The sequence below is a fragment of the Mauremys reevesii genome, linkage group 19 (assembly GCF_016161935.1).
Source record: "Mauremys reevesii isolate NIE-2019 linkage group 19, ASM1616193v1, whole genome shotgun sequence".
In the NCBI taxonomy this organism is placed as follows: domain Eukaryota; kingdom Metazoa; phylum Chordata; order Testudines; family Geoemydidae; genus Mauremys; species Mauremys reevesii.
This window is the reverse complement of record NC_052641.1, coordinates 20,482,505-20,498,832: the sequence shown is the minus strand read 5'-3', so window position 1 is coordinate 20,498,832 and position 16,328 is coordinate 20,482,505. Positions and strand designations below refer to the sequence as shown.

Sequence of the window (16,328 nt, the reverse complement as noted above, 5' to 3'; positions counted from 1 at the left end):
TGCGCTGCGCAGCAGTGCGCTGCAGTCCCTGTCTGTGGCTATTAAAAAAAATTTTTAATTTCGTCTTCTGTTCTGAGAGCTGATAGAACATTTGCAGACTTGCCTGATACAGCAGACACGCCTGCATCACCCATGCTGCTGGATTTTTTTTTTTTTTTTTTTTTTGCCATTTGTGCCCGCTGTGCTGATCGGAGCCCACGCTGGGCAAAACAAAAAAAAAATAAAAAAATTTTGGGCTTTTCCTTTCACTGCATCCGAGCCATCAGAGTTCAGATTGCAGTCCAGAGCGGCACACTGGCATGCACTGTGGAGGCCCCCGAGGCCAATGCCGCGATCACACACACACTAACTCTAATCCGAATGATAAATTACGATGATACGTTCTCGTTAGGAGGGAGAGAGAGAAACAGAAAGAGCCAGCCAAAAAAATCGATATAAGGTGCCTCCTAGTGTGGACGGTTGTGGCGTTAAATCGGTTTTACGCTCCTAAAACCGGTTTAAACGCCTAGTGTAGACCCCCACTGTTCAACTATTCTTGCAACGAGTTGTGCATTTGCTTCCTCTAAATGGCCAGGAAATTTAGAGCTATCCAATGTTGATCTTCCCCCATCGAGATCCTCAGCTGGTGTAAATCAGCTCAATTCCATTGAAATTAACCAGCTCTGGATTTGGCCCATCACTTACATTAGTACAGCAGTGGTTGACGTTAATTGTAATGGTTTAGGTGAAGTTATTGGAGGGGGATATTTTTCACAGACAAGAAGTGGAGTGTCATTTAGGAGAGTCCTGTGTTACTTTCCCCCCCGCACCAGTTACATGACCCTGGCATCTCCTTTCTTGCTCAATATTTAGCAAACAGCATCTGCAGCATCTTAATTACAATAGCTGTTCTCATTGTAATCTCTTGCTTCAGAATAAGGTTAAGTGTAATCTGTCCTAGATTCTTATACAGATGGTTCGTTTCTTAAATACTTGAGAAGAGTTTAGTCGATCTTTAATTCCTTAATCTGGGAACCAAGACCAACCAACCTGATTCTGAATGATATATTTTACCAGATTTTACAAGAAAATGCCATGTTATTTTATTTTGTTTAATTGTCACAGAATTAGTTGGAAGTTGGAAGCAAGAGGCTCTGTGCATGCATTTCTCCCCAGTACTTACACACGCTGCGCACTCATCAAGAAAAGCCAGTGAGAACCTTCCTCTTTAATTGAAATATAACAGTATTTCTAAAAGGGTCAGTGCTGTACTTGACTATTCCTTCTGTCTATTGCCAGGTCTTTGGTGTTTTCTGTAAAGTGGAAGCCCTGATCAGACGCAGTGTTTGTTCCTCTTCTGCGGAAATGCTCCTATTAATCAGTTACAATCCTGACCAGAAGCAGACAGAATTTTAATATGGTGATGGAACAGCCTCATATTGGAGCACATTGTGATTAAAACTGCACAAAATTGTCAAAAAGAAAAAAAATCAGGAAACTTGCTTACTTTCAGGTTTTCGTTGCAAATTTGAGCTTCTCTCTAGATTTCTTGACCTTTGTCCAGTTTTGAACTAACCCAAGCAGATTCTTCAGTCAATGCAGGAGAAAAAAGCACAGTGGTTTTGACTGAGTTTTCTCGTCTGATTCAATTCACCTTGGTGAGTTGTGTTTCTATTTTTATTCTTTATATTACAGTAGCACCTGGGGCCTCAACCAATATCAGGGCCCCATTGTGCTAGGTGCCATGAAATACACATATTGAGATGGTCCCAGCCCCCCAAAAACATACAGTGTAATTACACAAGACAGACAGGTTGTCCCATGTATGCTTAAATTGTGAGCCATTTATAGCCTTTTTTTTCCTCCTCCTGGTTCTTCCACCAGACAGAAGCAATAACCCCTGGCCGGCTCTTAGTGTTTTTATAGATCTCAAAGCACTTTACAAAGAAAGCAGCGATCATTATCTGGCAGATGGAGGAAACTGAGGCAAGGACAGGGCTGCCTATGGTCACAAAGCAGGTCTATGACAGAGCCAGGAGTAGAACCCAGCTTGCTGAAATCCCCATCCACTGCTCTATGTACCAGGCCGTATTGACTCCATGGAGACAATGATGATAAGCTCAGACAACTAGATAAGCGGCTAACTCCAAGTTATTCCTAAAGAGATGTCCTTTTAATCTCTTCCATCTAACTACAGTCTTTTTTCCCCCAAAGACTGATTTTTCTTTTCTGTCACCTATACACTTGTTTCAATTTGCAAGAAAGCAGCTGCCAGGTGAGACCACTGACCACTATGCGAAAGAGCCAAGTATTAAAACTTAAGAAATTCAAACCTGCATAGTAAACAAATGGGCTAATTGGAAACTGAATGCATTGTGGTAGATCTGATAACTAGGTCAGAGTAAGAATATTGCGAGAAATTCAACTGATATTGCACAGAACCGTGGATATCTGCAGGGCCGCAGAACAGCACTTCCCAGATAAAAGTGAAGCACTGAAAAACTGAAGTGCATCTAATAAAACTGCACAGCAAGCATAGAGAAAACACATAAAGAGATAAGAAAGGAGCACTGTCTAAAGGAGTTAGGATCTCCTCTTGTATGCCGCACATAGTTAAACATTTGTGAACAGCTAAATACAGCCCCACCTTCATGTCACTTTTGCAAACAGTTTTCTTCTTTCAGCAGATGCCTGACTTCCATCCCACAGCACTGGGGGTACTGGTCCTCCTGGATTCCCTGTTACGTGAGGGCTTGTTGCATGATGACATGTAGACCTTGTTGCATCACAAAGCTTATCGCCTTCTGCTCCAAGGCACATTCCTTTGACCTCACCTTCCTTAACATAAATATGTAGCAACGTGGATATTTAAAATGAAACAACTAAAATCCTACCAAAACAAGACCCTCCACTGCACATGCTTCTCCCCCAGGGGAGAGCATGAGACAACAAACAAAAATTGACGGATGTTAGTCACACTGCTTAATGTACAATAGGAAGGCGCTCGGTGCTACGGTGATGAGCGCTGTCTAAGAACCTGAATAAAATACAGTAGAACGGGGCGGTTTAAGCAAAGCTCAGGACTCAGAAGCACAAAGAGAAGCTGTTTTGCTGATACAACACTTCCAAGCTGGGGAGAGACAGTGATGAGGTCCCTTTTTCATATGGGACCCACTCTAATACGCTCTCACGTCAATGGGAGTCTTTATACTGACTTCAGTGGATGTTGGATTAGGCCTATATTGTATGTATCGTCTGTCTGTTCAACAGTGCACACTGCCAGCCTATGGAATTGCATGTTCTTATTGCTGTTACCTGCATCCTTCCTCCTCTCCTGTTGCTTTTTACTTGCGTTTTGCTCCTTGTCTTAGGTTACACTGTAAGGTCTTGGGGCAGGGCTCCTATCTTTCTCTCTGTGTGTTTGGTTCCTGGCACAATAAGGCTCCAGTCCTCACTGTTGCCTGGGGTTGCTACCACAATTCAGATAAAAATTAGAATGAATGTAGCATAGGAGGGATCACCTGCATTTCAGGTGATCAGATGCTTTCACTCCGTTCGGATGGGGAATAGAATGCACTGTTTTCCTAAAGCTTAGATGTGCATGTTTCCTCATTATCTCTGACCATGATACTTCCTGCCAGACAGGATACCTGGACGTCTTTAAAAAAAAAACCCATTAAACGGGTCCTGTAGAAAAGGGTGGGGAAAATCTGAGATTTTGACTCGTCTGCTAAAGGAATGAAAAAATTATGACCAAATATGGACCAACATTGTGGCTTTCATTGCACAAAGCGATGCCTCATTTTCGAGAAGTATAATGCTGAGATCCAGCTGACAGATCATTTATTCTTAGCTACTGTATAATATTTGCTGTGATGCTGATGGTGCCCCCTGGATTCCTGGAAGCTGCCTGCATTAATACATTGATCTGCACATTAACAGTAATCTTGATTTATCTCTCCTCAATAAATCAGAGGCTACTCACACAGAAATCTCCTTGCAATCTTGACAGGATTCTGTTCTGGGTTTGTAAGACTCCCTGTGACTGGCCTCTTTGTTATTTCCCCCCGGTCTCAATGGTGCAACTTTCAGAAGTTGCTAATGTCTCCTGGCAAGCTGCAATTTTTCTCTGAGATTATAAATTTCAGCTGTTGCCCTGATGCAGCAGATGTTGGTCTTCCAGCTCTCCTCGATTGGTCCCCAGTGACAGAAAGCTATTGATTTTCTTCGCCTCGGACTGCATGGACGGATTAACACGTTGATAAATGGCTAAGGATTGATTTGCATTTAATTGACAATTTGGTGAACCTGTTTTAAAATCCCCAGGTTTGGCCCAGGGAGTGACTATTCATGGGTAATATATAGCCTGATCAATAAGGCTTGGCCTAACATCCCTTAGTCTTAGCTAAGGAGGAGAGAACTGGCAGCTTTCAGTCTGCAGTGGTTAGAAAAGATTTGGGGGGGGGGGGGCGGGGGCTGACTAGCATTGATGTACCAATAGGGGGCAGCAGAGCCCTTGAGGAAAAAGCACCGAAAGAAAAGAGGTTTGCAGTGGTGCAGGAGTGAGACATCCGGACCCTGAAGGATGGGAGCACGGTGGCCGGGTGATGATTAACTCAGTAGCCCGGTAGCATCTTGGATTTCCGAGCAACCAGGCTGGAGTCTTGTCAGCAGCTGGGCTCAGGGCAGCTCTCCGCATATTGTCATTTCCCTTTCCCAATCCCCTCTCCCCCCACCAGCGAGCCCCCCCGCTTCACCTGCATCCTAAGTGCAGCCACCCCAGGGGGCCCTCGTGGCTCTGCAGGTTTAATCTCCTCCAAGCAGAGTCGTGTTCTGAAGGAGGTTTTGTCCCCTGCAATCCTCGCGTCTACCCCACCGGTTTGACCTCTGGAAGGAAGGCAGCTCGCGCCCTGGGACCAGGCGCTCCCAAGGCCCATCCCGTTGTGGTTGCCTTTTACAATGTATTTTCTTTACCTTCTCTCAGCACCTTTGCCTGAGGTGCTCAAAGGGCCGTGCACACACCAGAGGGCATGACACCGCCCTCTGGCTCCGAGCCGGGGAAGTATTTTATAGGTGGGGAAACTGAGGCATGGTTGATTTGTCCAAGAGTTTCACAGGAAAGCCAGGGAGAGCTGGGGACTCAGTCTAGCACTGCCAAGTTCACGCACTCTCCAGCCAGCCCTCTACCCCCCCTGCCACAGCCAGCCCAGAGATGCTGGGTTCAAAGGGCTTCCCCCACTCTCACCGTCATGAGGCCCATACTACCCATTGCCTCCTGGCCTGCTGGGATGGGGTCACCCTGCAGCCATAGTCTCTGCCTCTCCTGTTGTCATGACGTCAGGGACTGCACCATTCCACCAGTTGGCTTCTACTCTGCCCCCTTCCTCTACGGCCAGGCCCAGTGGTGGGGTGAATTGGAGGCGTTTTAGATAAGACTCCCCACCCCGGAAGCCTCGTCGTGCAGGGGGAGAGTTCAGCTGATGTCACCCAAGCCATGGACACCTGGACTTTTCCCTGCTTCCTGCCACTGCTGCCTCATCTCCTCTGCTCCTGTGTGCGGTGCCAGACTTCAGGAAATGCCATTTTGCAGACTCTCTTCTTACCGGGAGGGGAGCTGTCACCTTAGTTAACACAGCAATGGCAAAGCCCACCTGCTCCGCACATGGTTCCAAACTCATTACCGCAGGCTTAGAAGTGGCAGCGTGTTTACCTTCGAATGTCACACAAACGACCCTCAGAACCTGTAATCTGTGAGTTAGGGCTTTCGGCGCAGAGCAGTACATTTGATCCCAGGCAGCCGTGAAAAGACCAGGAAGGACTGTAATTAACAAAAACTGTGAGGCAACCCTGCGCTTGCCTTGCTTCCCTTCCCATGTTTGGTTCTTGCCCTTACTGGTGCCAAACCCTGTAGATCGTACCCGAGCAAAACTGCCACCGAAACACATTCTGCTTTAAGAGCTGAGCAAACACTGTGCGATGGATTGAGCGTTCAATCAGCATTCTTCTTTTGCTGTGTGGCAAGAATGTCTTCTCATATCTACTTAATTGTCTGTCTTACAGGAGCAGCTAGGGCTTCCAGCCAACACTGGGGTCCCGTTGTGCAAGGCGCTGCACAAACTCCTAGTAAGAGCCACTCCCTGCCCCAAAGTGTTCTCAATCTAAACAGCTAAAACGGGGGAGAAAGGAAGGACGGAGAACTGAGGCACAGAGAGATTGTGACTCACCCAGGAAGTCTGTAGCAGAGCTAGGAACTGAATCCAGCTCTCCTGAATCCTAGTCCGGTGCTGTAACCACAAAAACATTGCTCCTCCTCAGCACTACATGCTTTCACCCTCTGATAAAAGCGATTCTAGCGACACTTCTGCAATCAGCCCAGACACTAAACCCCAGGTTTACCATTCCTAGAAATAAAGAACAAAATGGTTTTGCATTATACTCAGAAATTAGGGAATATAAATGGCTGTATACATTGTTACACTGGAAGAGATTAATGGCTGCCATAAACAAGTGTTTGACAAAAGGCAATCTCAGTCCTTAGTAAAACGGGTGGGTGTGCTCAGCACCTTTCAGCCTAAATGGAAGGAGCAACTACATGCCCTTTGATGTAGTGAGAGCAGGAAACCAGTAGGAACCCACTGCCCAAGGCAATGGACTGTATGCCAAGGCTGATCAGATGCAAGCCATGGGAGCTGAGGGGCTTTCCTGGGACTGATAGCAAAACACAGGGGGCCAGGGTGTTTTGTTGCAGCTGTGTGTCCGTGTGAGACAGCTGCAGAAAGACAGCAGAAAATGAGAGAAGTTGAGTGTAGAGGAAGATGGGAGACAGAGTAGTTTTGGGGAACAGTACTCACTGGAAAGGCAGAGCTGGATTTCTGAGCAAGGAAACTGCTGTTGCTTGTTTCTACTGCATTGGGGTAACAGGATTTTGTGAACATTCTTTGTAAATAAACAGGATCATTTTATCTCCCTAACAGAAATGACCTGGCAAGGCCCCGAATACTGGTTAATCTCAGGCCAAAAGGGGCAACAATATATAGATACATAGACAAATAGACCTGAAAACACCTACTTGCCTTTCAGGTAGCTCTTTGTTGCGTGTCTTTAATTAAAATAAAAAGACTGTGAGCTAAGTCAGGGTACTGCCTTCCAGGTTCGATTTTTCCATAATATGAGAACAAGGGGTCAGTTGATGAAATGATCAGTAGCTACTTTTAGAATAAGAGCAACCCCCCCCCTGCCCCCCATTGCGTGACATCAACCTGCGGAGTCCTAGAGCTGCCTATCTGGCTGGATTTTGAAAAGGGTTATGAAGAGTTGCCCAACAGATGGGTCTGAGTCAGTCCCCCTACCCCCAACCTCCCCCAGAGTGAAGGGAGTTTGGAATCCAAGCGTGGCTCTGTGGCTGAAATTTGCAGATGGCGTCTGCGTCTATGTGATGAGCTGAAACAAAACCCTGCATTCAAACCCTCCTGAACTATGAAATCTGTGGCTGGGTCTGAATTTTGCATCTGGAGCCTGTCTTGTAGCTAAGCCAGCTAAGGTAGCGGTTAGCTAGCGGTGCTTCATGCTTCAGATGGCTATCGATTGTTGGAGGAATTGCCACCCAGCCCCATCTGCAGCACTGCGGAGCTGGCGAGTTGCTGTGTGGGGTTTTATGCCATCTGAAGCACCTGTAGGACACCAGCCTTGCTGGGCCAATAGTCTGATCCAGCGTAGCAGAGCCTGTAGCCCTATAACAATGCTGTGCACACACAGCGAACGAGTCTTCCCGGAATTGCCAAAGTCTCTGAGTAATAGAATCTCTGAAACTAATTACTTGTCCTGATGTGTGTGTTCCCTTCACAATGGGCTCCGACACTGGGAGACAGGCCTTCCTGTGGGGGAATTGGACTTTGCAGGGCAAACAGAATTGAGGCAGGGGGATTAAATTACATCTGCCTGCTTCATGCCTAACATACAAACCTGAGCAGTTTAACAGCTTTTTAAATTTTTCCTTCGGAACGGGAGTAAATTGTTGTTGCCTCTTTTCCATCTGGCGGTTCTGTTTTTGAGCCAATCCGGAGCAGCAACCAGAGGCCACATGTTTTATATTTATTTCAGGTTTTAAAGTCACACTTGGATGAGGCAAAATTGCATTCATTTAAAAATAAACTTTTTTGCATTTTTGTTGTTTTCTTTAAAAGCACATCCTGGGTCTCAAGCCTGCTCCCTTTCATTCAGAAATAGCCACAAAGGTAGGGTCTCCTGGTCTGGGGTGTGAATCAAGTGAGTGGAACGTAAGTGAGTAACACTGCCAGGCAAAGGTGCCATTTATAGCCAATCTGAAGGCCATTCCTGTCTGACTCCTTACCAAAGGCAAAGCCAATCCTGCCTGAGAAGCCATCACTGAAAGAAATTGAAGAAACAGTTATGTTAGCCTAGCCTACTTAGGTTCTTATACCAGGTCCATGTGCACGGTGTCTGATAGCCTGGATACTGAAAAGTTGTTCTCTGTAATTTAAATATAAGAAGGTGGTGCCTGCATTTCAAAAGTTCTGAGCATTCACAATTCCCATTGACCTGAGTTGGATTGGTAGGTGCTGAGAAATCAGGCCTCTGTTTCCTGCATTGCAAAGTCCAGGGGCATTTCATTACTCCGATCCTGAGCTTCATACTTACATTGTGGAATGAAGACACATAAGCAAGCAGAAGCATAGATCAATTATGTGGAAGAAAGAAAAGTTATTTTTAATGACACCTGTCGCTTTGCAGCATCGCTATATTGACTTATGTCGACAGGGAAAATAAACAATAGATTGCAAGCCAGGCTGGAGTGCACCGTCGATTTAAATGTAATTAGAAAAGAAGGCCGTTTAAAAGTTAACAAGGGCCATATCAAGAGCCCTTGGAAGGGCTAAAGTTACTCGAGGACAATCAAACATAAGCCTGAGTCTAAACTTTCTCTAGTCCCTGCAAGGTCTCTTCCCCTAAATCTAGTGGCTTTTGCCTTAGTGAGACAATCCAAGACTTTTTATGCTCCTGGGTTGGAGAAATAGGACCCAAACTATTAGGTGAGTCTGCAAAATAGCTCTGCATCTCAGTTCAGGGTGCTAGCACCTAGCACCGTCCCGTAGCGGGTGTTTAAATAAGCATGCAGAGGTATAATCTCACTTCCACAAGCAAGAATCACCTGCCTGAGTAAAAGAAACCCGGGCCTGTGTTGACACTATAATAAAATAGCATCCTCCTGCCCATTTCAGCACTGGGGAAGTTGGTGAGTGCTTTGTATTAGGGATTTAATTATTGGATGCACACAAATCGCTTATTAGACATTGATTTGTTTTTTAAGAATGTGCTGGTAGTACAAAAATAGCTGGTAATTAACCTATGATTAGATAGATTTACCTCCCTTAAGCAAAGCAGGAGAATCTCTGAAGACTTGCATTTATCAGCCATTTCACTGCTAATCCTAAAAACAAGTCAAAGACTCATTACGCACTCACGAGTGAGGCAGAAAATACTAATTTGGAAAGAACACCATAAAAAGGCCTCTGATCTCCACTGTCTGCATCAGCTGAGATTAAGGAATTCAGAGCCACTCAATTTAAGATTGTGTTTGTGGTTTTACTAGGTTCCTTACTAGATTCCTCAAGTAAGAGGAGTCAATAGCTAATTGCATATTAGATGTTCATTAATTTTCAGTAAAGTCTGGGGCAAAATACTCTTCTTCGAGTATCCCTCGATGCGAGGATGATGTCTGCCAAGGGGGTTCATTGGTGGGTTTTTAAGTGGCTGAGGAGCCCAATTCTTGCCCTGAAGATTTTCCCACAGAAGTGACAGGTGTAATCTTGGAGGAGACATAGTTGTTGGCTGGACTGTTGTGTCCTTTCTTTCCTCCTTTGTAACTTCTCTGTCTCATGAGCGCGTCTGTTCTCCTCAAAGTGAGCTGTGGCTTGGTGTATGGCGTGGCACCACTGTGTTCTATTCTGCGCCGAGTCCTCCCAGTTTGTTGGGTTGCTGCCTCCCTTTTTAAGGTGTTCTTTCAGTACATCTTTGAAATGCTTCCACTGCCCTCCGCGAGCCCTTCTTCCCTGACTTAATGGAGAGAAGAAGAGCACTTGCTTCAGGAGGCGAGTGTCAGGCATACGTACACAGTGGCCTGTCCAGCAGAGTTAGTGTTTCATGACCTGCGCTTCTATATTGTTGACATTGGCTGCAGAGAGAACGTTGAGGTTAGTGCGCTGGTCTTCCCAGCTGATCCTGGGAATCCTCCTGAGGCAGCGCTGCTGGAACCACTCCAGCCCCTTGAGTTGTCGTCTGTAGGTTACCCAGGTTTCACACCCATAGAGAAGGGTGGGGATGATGACTGCCTTGTAAACCAAGATCTTGGTACCTGTTTGCGGGTCCCTATCATTGAAGACTCAGAGTGATCTTTCAAAGGATGTGCTGGCACAGCGGATCCTGTATTCAATTTCTGTGTCAGTGCTGGCTGTTTGGGAGAGGTGGCTGCCAAGGTACGGAAAATGGTCCACATTTTCCAGGGGTTCTCTGCTGATGACGATTTGTGGAGTACAAAGAGTAGTTTGTGCAGGTGAGGGCCAGCATGTCCCTGCAGCCCGCTGCTTCCCGCAGCTCCCATTGGCCGGGAATGGTGAACTGTAGCCACTGGAGCTGTGGGGGACCATCCTGCGGACAGTCAATGTCAGCAAAATGTCTCACGGCCCAGAATCAGATTACCCTGATGGGCCACATGCAGTTGCCCACCACTGCTCTATATCCTGTATCCATTCTGACTCCAGCAGTGGCTAATATCTGATAATTCAGAGGAAGACCAAAAATATATTGGAGGCGCGGGAGGCAGAATACAGATGAAGTAATATCCCTATTCATGAAAAATGAGGTCTGATTTCCACTAGACGCACGTGTCTTATACTGGTTCAGCTGCAATGGTAATGCTCACCACTTGGTGCTCAAACATACCATGGTTTTCAATTGGCATTAGAGGGATTTGCATTGAGTGAAGATACACTGCATGCTGAGTCCAGTTTTCAAACTTGGGGTGTCTCAGGGTGGCAAATTATATCTTGGTCCAAATTGGCAAGTAAGAATTATTATTTCCAATTCCATAGCAGCTTTCATCTGAGGATTTCCAATCCCCTCCTGAACATGGTCCCACTGGGAATAGAAACCCAGGCTTCCTGACTTCCAGGCCTGGGCTTTATTCACAAGATCATCCTTCCGTTTTATTAGTTTTAGCCCAGGTTCATAATTAAGCACCAATTAGGGCAAACACCCCCCTTCCCCCCCCCCCAAGGATTTTGCACTTGCTCAAAGTTCCATAGGCTGCGCAGCCAGGAGGCCCGTGGCCTGTCCACTTTTAAGCAGTAATCCCATACTAAGTCAGTACACAGCTGCTGCCCGAGTGGTGTGGACGGTGCTTGGCTGTGCGGTCGCAACAACGCTCAAATCTGGCCCCTCTGTCCAGGGCCTGGGGACCAGAATTTGCTCCCCCAATAAATATCTCAATTGGCATCGCTGCTTGGGTGAAGTCCCAACCCCACTGAGGTTAAGGCCAAGACACCCACTTACTTAACTGAGGCCAGGATTTCCCCCCTTAGCACAAGCTCTTGGTCTTGGAACGTCGTCTCTGTGTAAGTGTCATTGATGAACTGTTATATTTACCATTCTTCTTCAGTGAAAATTTTTAATAACGTGGCTTGTTTTCAAAAAGAACGAGCCAAGGAAATGAAGGGCACAGCAATCAGACAAAATTAATGCTGCGAAAGGGCTTGGCTGGCTTGGATTTCTTGTTCAGATGCCATTCAATGCTGCTGTTATTTCCGAGATGTGGCAAAACAGCCACAGCTAGAACTGGAGGGATTTCAAAAACAACAAGGAAAAATTCCAAGCCTGATACCCCGTGAAAGTTTAAAACAAGAAATGCTGGTTGATTATAACTAGGGCCAATACTGATTGTGATCTGCTTCCGTGCCAGGTGACAAGAGGTTAAATGTGAGTTATTTTGAACAATAGATTTCACTTTATTTTCCTGTGTTTCTGACTTTGCAGATTTACATTTTGAGGCTTTTCTACTTAATCCCCACTGTAGTAATAAAATTTTTTAATCCTGTGTTTAAAATATGAGATTTACTTGTCAAAATCTGGATCTGCAGGGGGAATTATAATCGCTGTTCAGCAAAAGCAATTCGTCTATACTTCAGGCCAGTGTTTGGAAGAGTTTGTCAAGTGCTTAAATGCTAATACCTCTGGTATGCAGTTAGCGAAGGTCAGGGAAGGTTTCCCTCAAACTGGGGATACAATAATGTATGCAAGCATTTTGCAGGTAGCATCTCAGGTTTCCCATTTTCCTCGTCTTTGTTTTTCCCCATTCTTCTTGCAATGTTAACAGTAACATCTGCTGTGGCAGACAGGATCACACCTGTCTGGATAATTAGCATCCTACAAAGAACGGGCATTAGCTTAGGCCTTTAGCATGGGGTTCAGATCAGGGTTGTGAACTCACTCTTTCCCTAGAGAACTCGCATTTGTCTGTATCCTACAGTCACAATGGGGCACCATTGGTTAAGGCCTTTAGAAAGATCCTTATCAATTTGAGATGCTTTCACACTTCATCTGTGCTTGGGAGTACCTCAGTTCAGTTCAGTTGCTACCAGTCTATATATGGTGCTTATATGGCCTCTCATACCATAGTATCTGAGTGTAACTCAAACTTTAATCAGAGGGGCAGCCGTGTTAATCTGTATCCACAGAAACAACGAGGAGTCCGGAGGCACCTTAAAGACTAACAGATTCATTGGGCATAACACGCTCAAACTTTAATGTATTTTTCCTCTGTGAGGTAGGGAGGTGTTATTACCCTCATTTTGCTGATAGGGAACTGAGGCACAGAAATCAGTCGGATTTAGGCACAGAAATACCTTTGAGGCTCTGAGCCTAAATGATTAGCCCAAGGTCACACCAAAAGCCTGTGGTAGGGCAGGGACTTTGAACCTGGATATTCCACGGCACAGGTTAGCACCCGAACACCAGACCATTGTTCCAACCAATCACTAGAGTTGCATTACTTCCAGCAGGGATTAGCCTCAGTGAAGCTGTATAAGGCCCACTTAGCTGCACTGATCACTGCATCAGACCTAGTCTCAAGTATACATCAGCACATACTTTTCCCCAAGTTTGTTCTGGTCAGGATGCTCATTGCAAGAGGAAAGGAAGGGAAACAAATGTGTGAGAATGAGACAAATCCTTGCCAGCTAGAATTTTCACACCCGGACTGAGTGGCGCTTCAGACCGTAAGCGGGGAATGAGTATACAGCACAACTTTCTGGAATCAGAATCCCTTTGAAACAATTGGGCTATTGTCCAGAAAAGGTGCATTGCCTAGAATGAATGTAGGACCAAGAGTCCAGGGCCTTTTACATTTTAGTTCCCAGTCTGCAAGTGACTGTGTGGTTTGGACAAATCACATCACTGCTACCTGCCTCCATTTCCCCATTTGTAGTGGGTAATAGTCCCTACCTCAGAATGAAGGGCGAGGATTAATGTCCTTACAGCTCTTTGAAGATATAAGACATTACATACGTGTGTAGGATTATGATGTCAGTCTTATTAAAGGCTCTGAGCAACCAGAAGGAAAGGAAAGAACTGGTAGAAAAAACCAGTTCCCACTATTTAGCAGCTTGACTCTAAATCCAAAAGCACCTTCTTTAATCAATACTCAGGACCCTGAAGCCTCACACACTCCAGCATTTTCAGTCTGCCAGTGGTTTTTAATCGGTTGTTTCCTGAAGTCTCAGAGCAGAAGAGGGCAACCTACCTTATAACTTCTGCCCTGTCCATATCTATATTTTAGTTTTTTAAAACAAAAGTAAGAACCGCGTGCCTAAGCAGGGACCACATTTATAAAGCTCAACCTCCCTTTGGTGGAGCCGTCCTGACTGGAAGTAAATCTTTGCAGATTCATGTACAATGTTGACTATGTACTCTACACTACTAACGTCAAGCTTGGAGGTTGATAGATTTATGGAGCCTTCTCTGTCTCCCTTCCTTGATTGCTAAGATTTATCACACTTCAGTCCATTGATCTGTCCCTTAACTTCCAAAGAGGCTCTAATATTATTTATTATTTGCATAACATTAGCACCTAGAGGCCACCAACCCATTGTGCCAGGCACTCTACAAATACATAGTAAAGAGCTTACAATCTATGTAGACAAGGCAGAAAGAGAGCAGGTTTGGAGACGGAGGCACAGAGTTGAAGTAACTTGCCACGGGGCAGTGGCAGAGTTGGGAAAGAAACCACGGGTTTGATTCCAGTTCAGCACCCTACTCACCTGTGCAGCCTTGACAGTAGTTTACATGTCATTTTGGACACATCAGTTTTGCCTGCCTTGTTACCATCCTCTTTCTTGATCCTGTCTCGGGGAGATCTTGCAAATAACCCCTAATGATCCCATCATTATTTCTTGTCATTCCAACTACACGAGGAGGAGAGATGTTTTTTCCTTATTGGTGTGAAATGTTCTCACAAGACACACAATCAGGCTGTGATCTGTGAATCTGTTAGTCTTTCCAATTTGCAACCTTTTTGGGTTTGACAGAGTTTAATTTGTTTTTTTCCCCTCATTTTAGCATTGGTTTAGGTGGGAATCAATTTAACCTTTCAAATATTAGGAGTCATTTCACATTTACACCTAGAGTCCCTAAACGAAACCAGGGCCCAGCTGTGCTGGGTGCTGTTCATATACATAGTAAGAGACAGTCCCTGCCCTGAAGAGTTTACAATATAAGAGCCAGATTGTGATACCTTCTCTCACCTCAAGTAGTTCCTCATTCCACTAGTAGTCAAGGTGTAAGGAACTATTCAGTGAGAGTAAAGGCATCACAGTCTTGCCCTAACTAGATAAGACACAGGAGAACGATATTACTAATACCTTGGCTCTTCTTTATCACCTTTCATCCACAACCTCAAAATACTTTACAAAGGAGGCAAGTATCATTACTCTGTTTTTTCTCTGATTTACTCTGATGGGAAACATCTGATTTTATATTCAGGATTTTCCTCGACTTCTGCTTGCAAAAGAAACGCAGGTTTGAGCTACTCCAGTTTAACCCTTGACAGTACTGCCATTTTGGCAGAACTATTTCAGCTCTCTAGGGTAGATGCTTTCTAGCTTTAATATTAATCTGGAATGATCTTCGCTTTAACAAAATGTATTTTATTTACTCAACTCTGAGTCAGAGTTGGATAACAGCCACGGCACTTCCCACTCTTATATTTCAGAATTATAACAGAAAACATTAAACCTAAGCTGCTTATGTTTTACTGTGTTCAAATTAACACTGTCACTGAGCTCTTTTAGTGGTACTTAAATAACTTCAAGTGTTAGAGTGCACAATAGAAAAGCATAAGGCAATCACATCATAATACACTAGCAATAATACTTTACACATCTCTAGCACCTTCCAAGTAAGGTAGAAATTACATTTCAGCACAGCCCATAGTGGCAGTATCTCCATTTTATCGCTGAAGAGAATGAGACCCAGAAAGCTTCAAGGATGTCTTCTAATTGCAGGTGCCTCATTTTCTGGGTGTTCAACTCGAGATACCAGGGCCTGATTTGCAGAGTTGCTGAGAATTCACAACTCCAGTTGAGGTCAATAGGTGCTCTGAGCACAACTGGTTGGAAAATGATTTTTCCTCATGGAAAATGTCAACTTTGTGGGGAGAGAGTTGGGGGGAGTCAAATTATTTTGGCCAAAGCCTTAAATATTTAGGTTCAGAAATGCCACAAAGGTGCCTAATGGGAGTTGTAGTTTGGGTGCCTCATGCTCCCATTCTACTCTCTAGGTGAGTCTCCCTGGTCAGACTATATCTCCCATGATGCACCCTGGCCTCACTTCTTGGCAAGGGGAGCAGATTCATCATGGAAGTATACCTGAACAACAGTTTCAATAGTAAACTTTCAACCAGCCCTTGCTGTAACCGCTCAGCATCTCTGAAAATCAGGTCCAAGGTGCCGCAAGTTAGGCACCCAAAATAAGGCAATCACTAAGCTGAAGGTCACACAGAGACTGTGGTGGAGCTGGCAACAGAACCCAGCTCTTCTGAGTCCCAATCCTTCTCAGTTAATGGAAGAGGTCCCTTTGACCTCAAGGGGAGCCAGGATCAGGCCCTGGGATTCCTAGCCCTGTGCTGTAACCACCGACCCATCCTTTGTATCTTTAAGGAGAAGACTGACAATTTGCTGAAGGACATTTTTGGATCATTAGACTTGCAGAATCACCAAGCATGGTGCACAGTTCATTCAAGATACTGCTTTGCAAAACAGCTATGGAAGTGAGAATTTGAT

General features: G+C 45.1%; 1 long non-coding RNA gene across 2 annotated transcripts; it reads right to left on the bottom strand.

The window, feature by feature from the left end:
- Positions 1 to 1,189: 1,189 nt before the first annotated feature.
- Positions 1,190 to 2,771, bottom strand: LOC120386563. 2 transcript variants are annotated; one of them, XR_005589781.1, is made up of 3 exons: positions 2,627 to 2,771; positions 1,487 to 1,566; positions 1,190 to 1,369 (listed from the first exon to the last, which is right to left on the bottom strand). It is a non-coding gene; the product is annotated as an uncharacterized LOC120386563 (long non-coding RNA). The 2 variants fall into 2 exon arrangements; XR_005589780.1 differs by lacking the exon at positions 2,627 to 2,771 and having other exon boundaries at positions 1,487 to 1,664.
- Between the last annotated feature and the right edge of the window lie 13,557 nt (positions 2,772 to 16,328).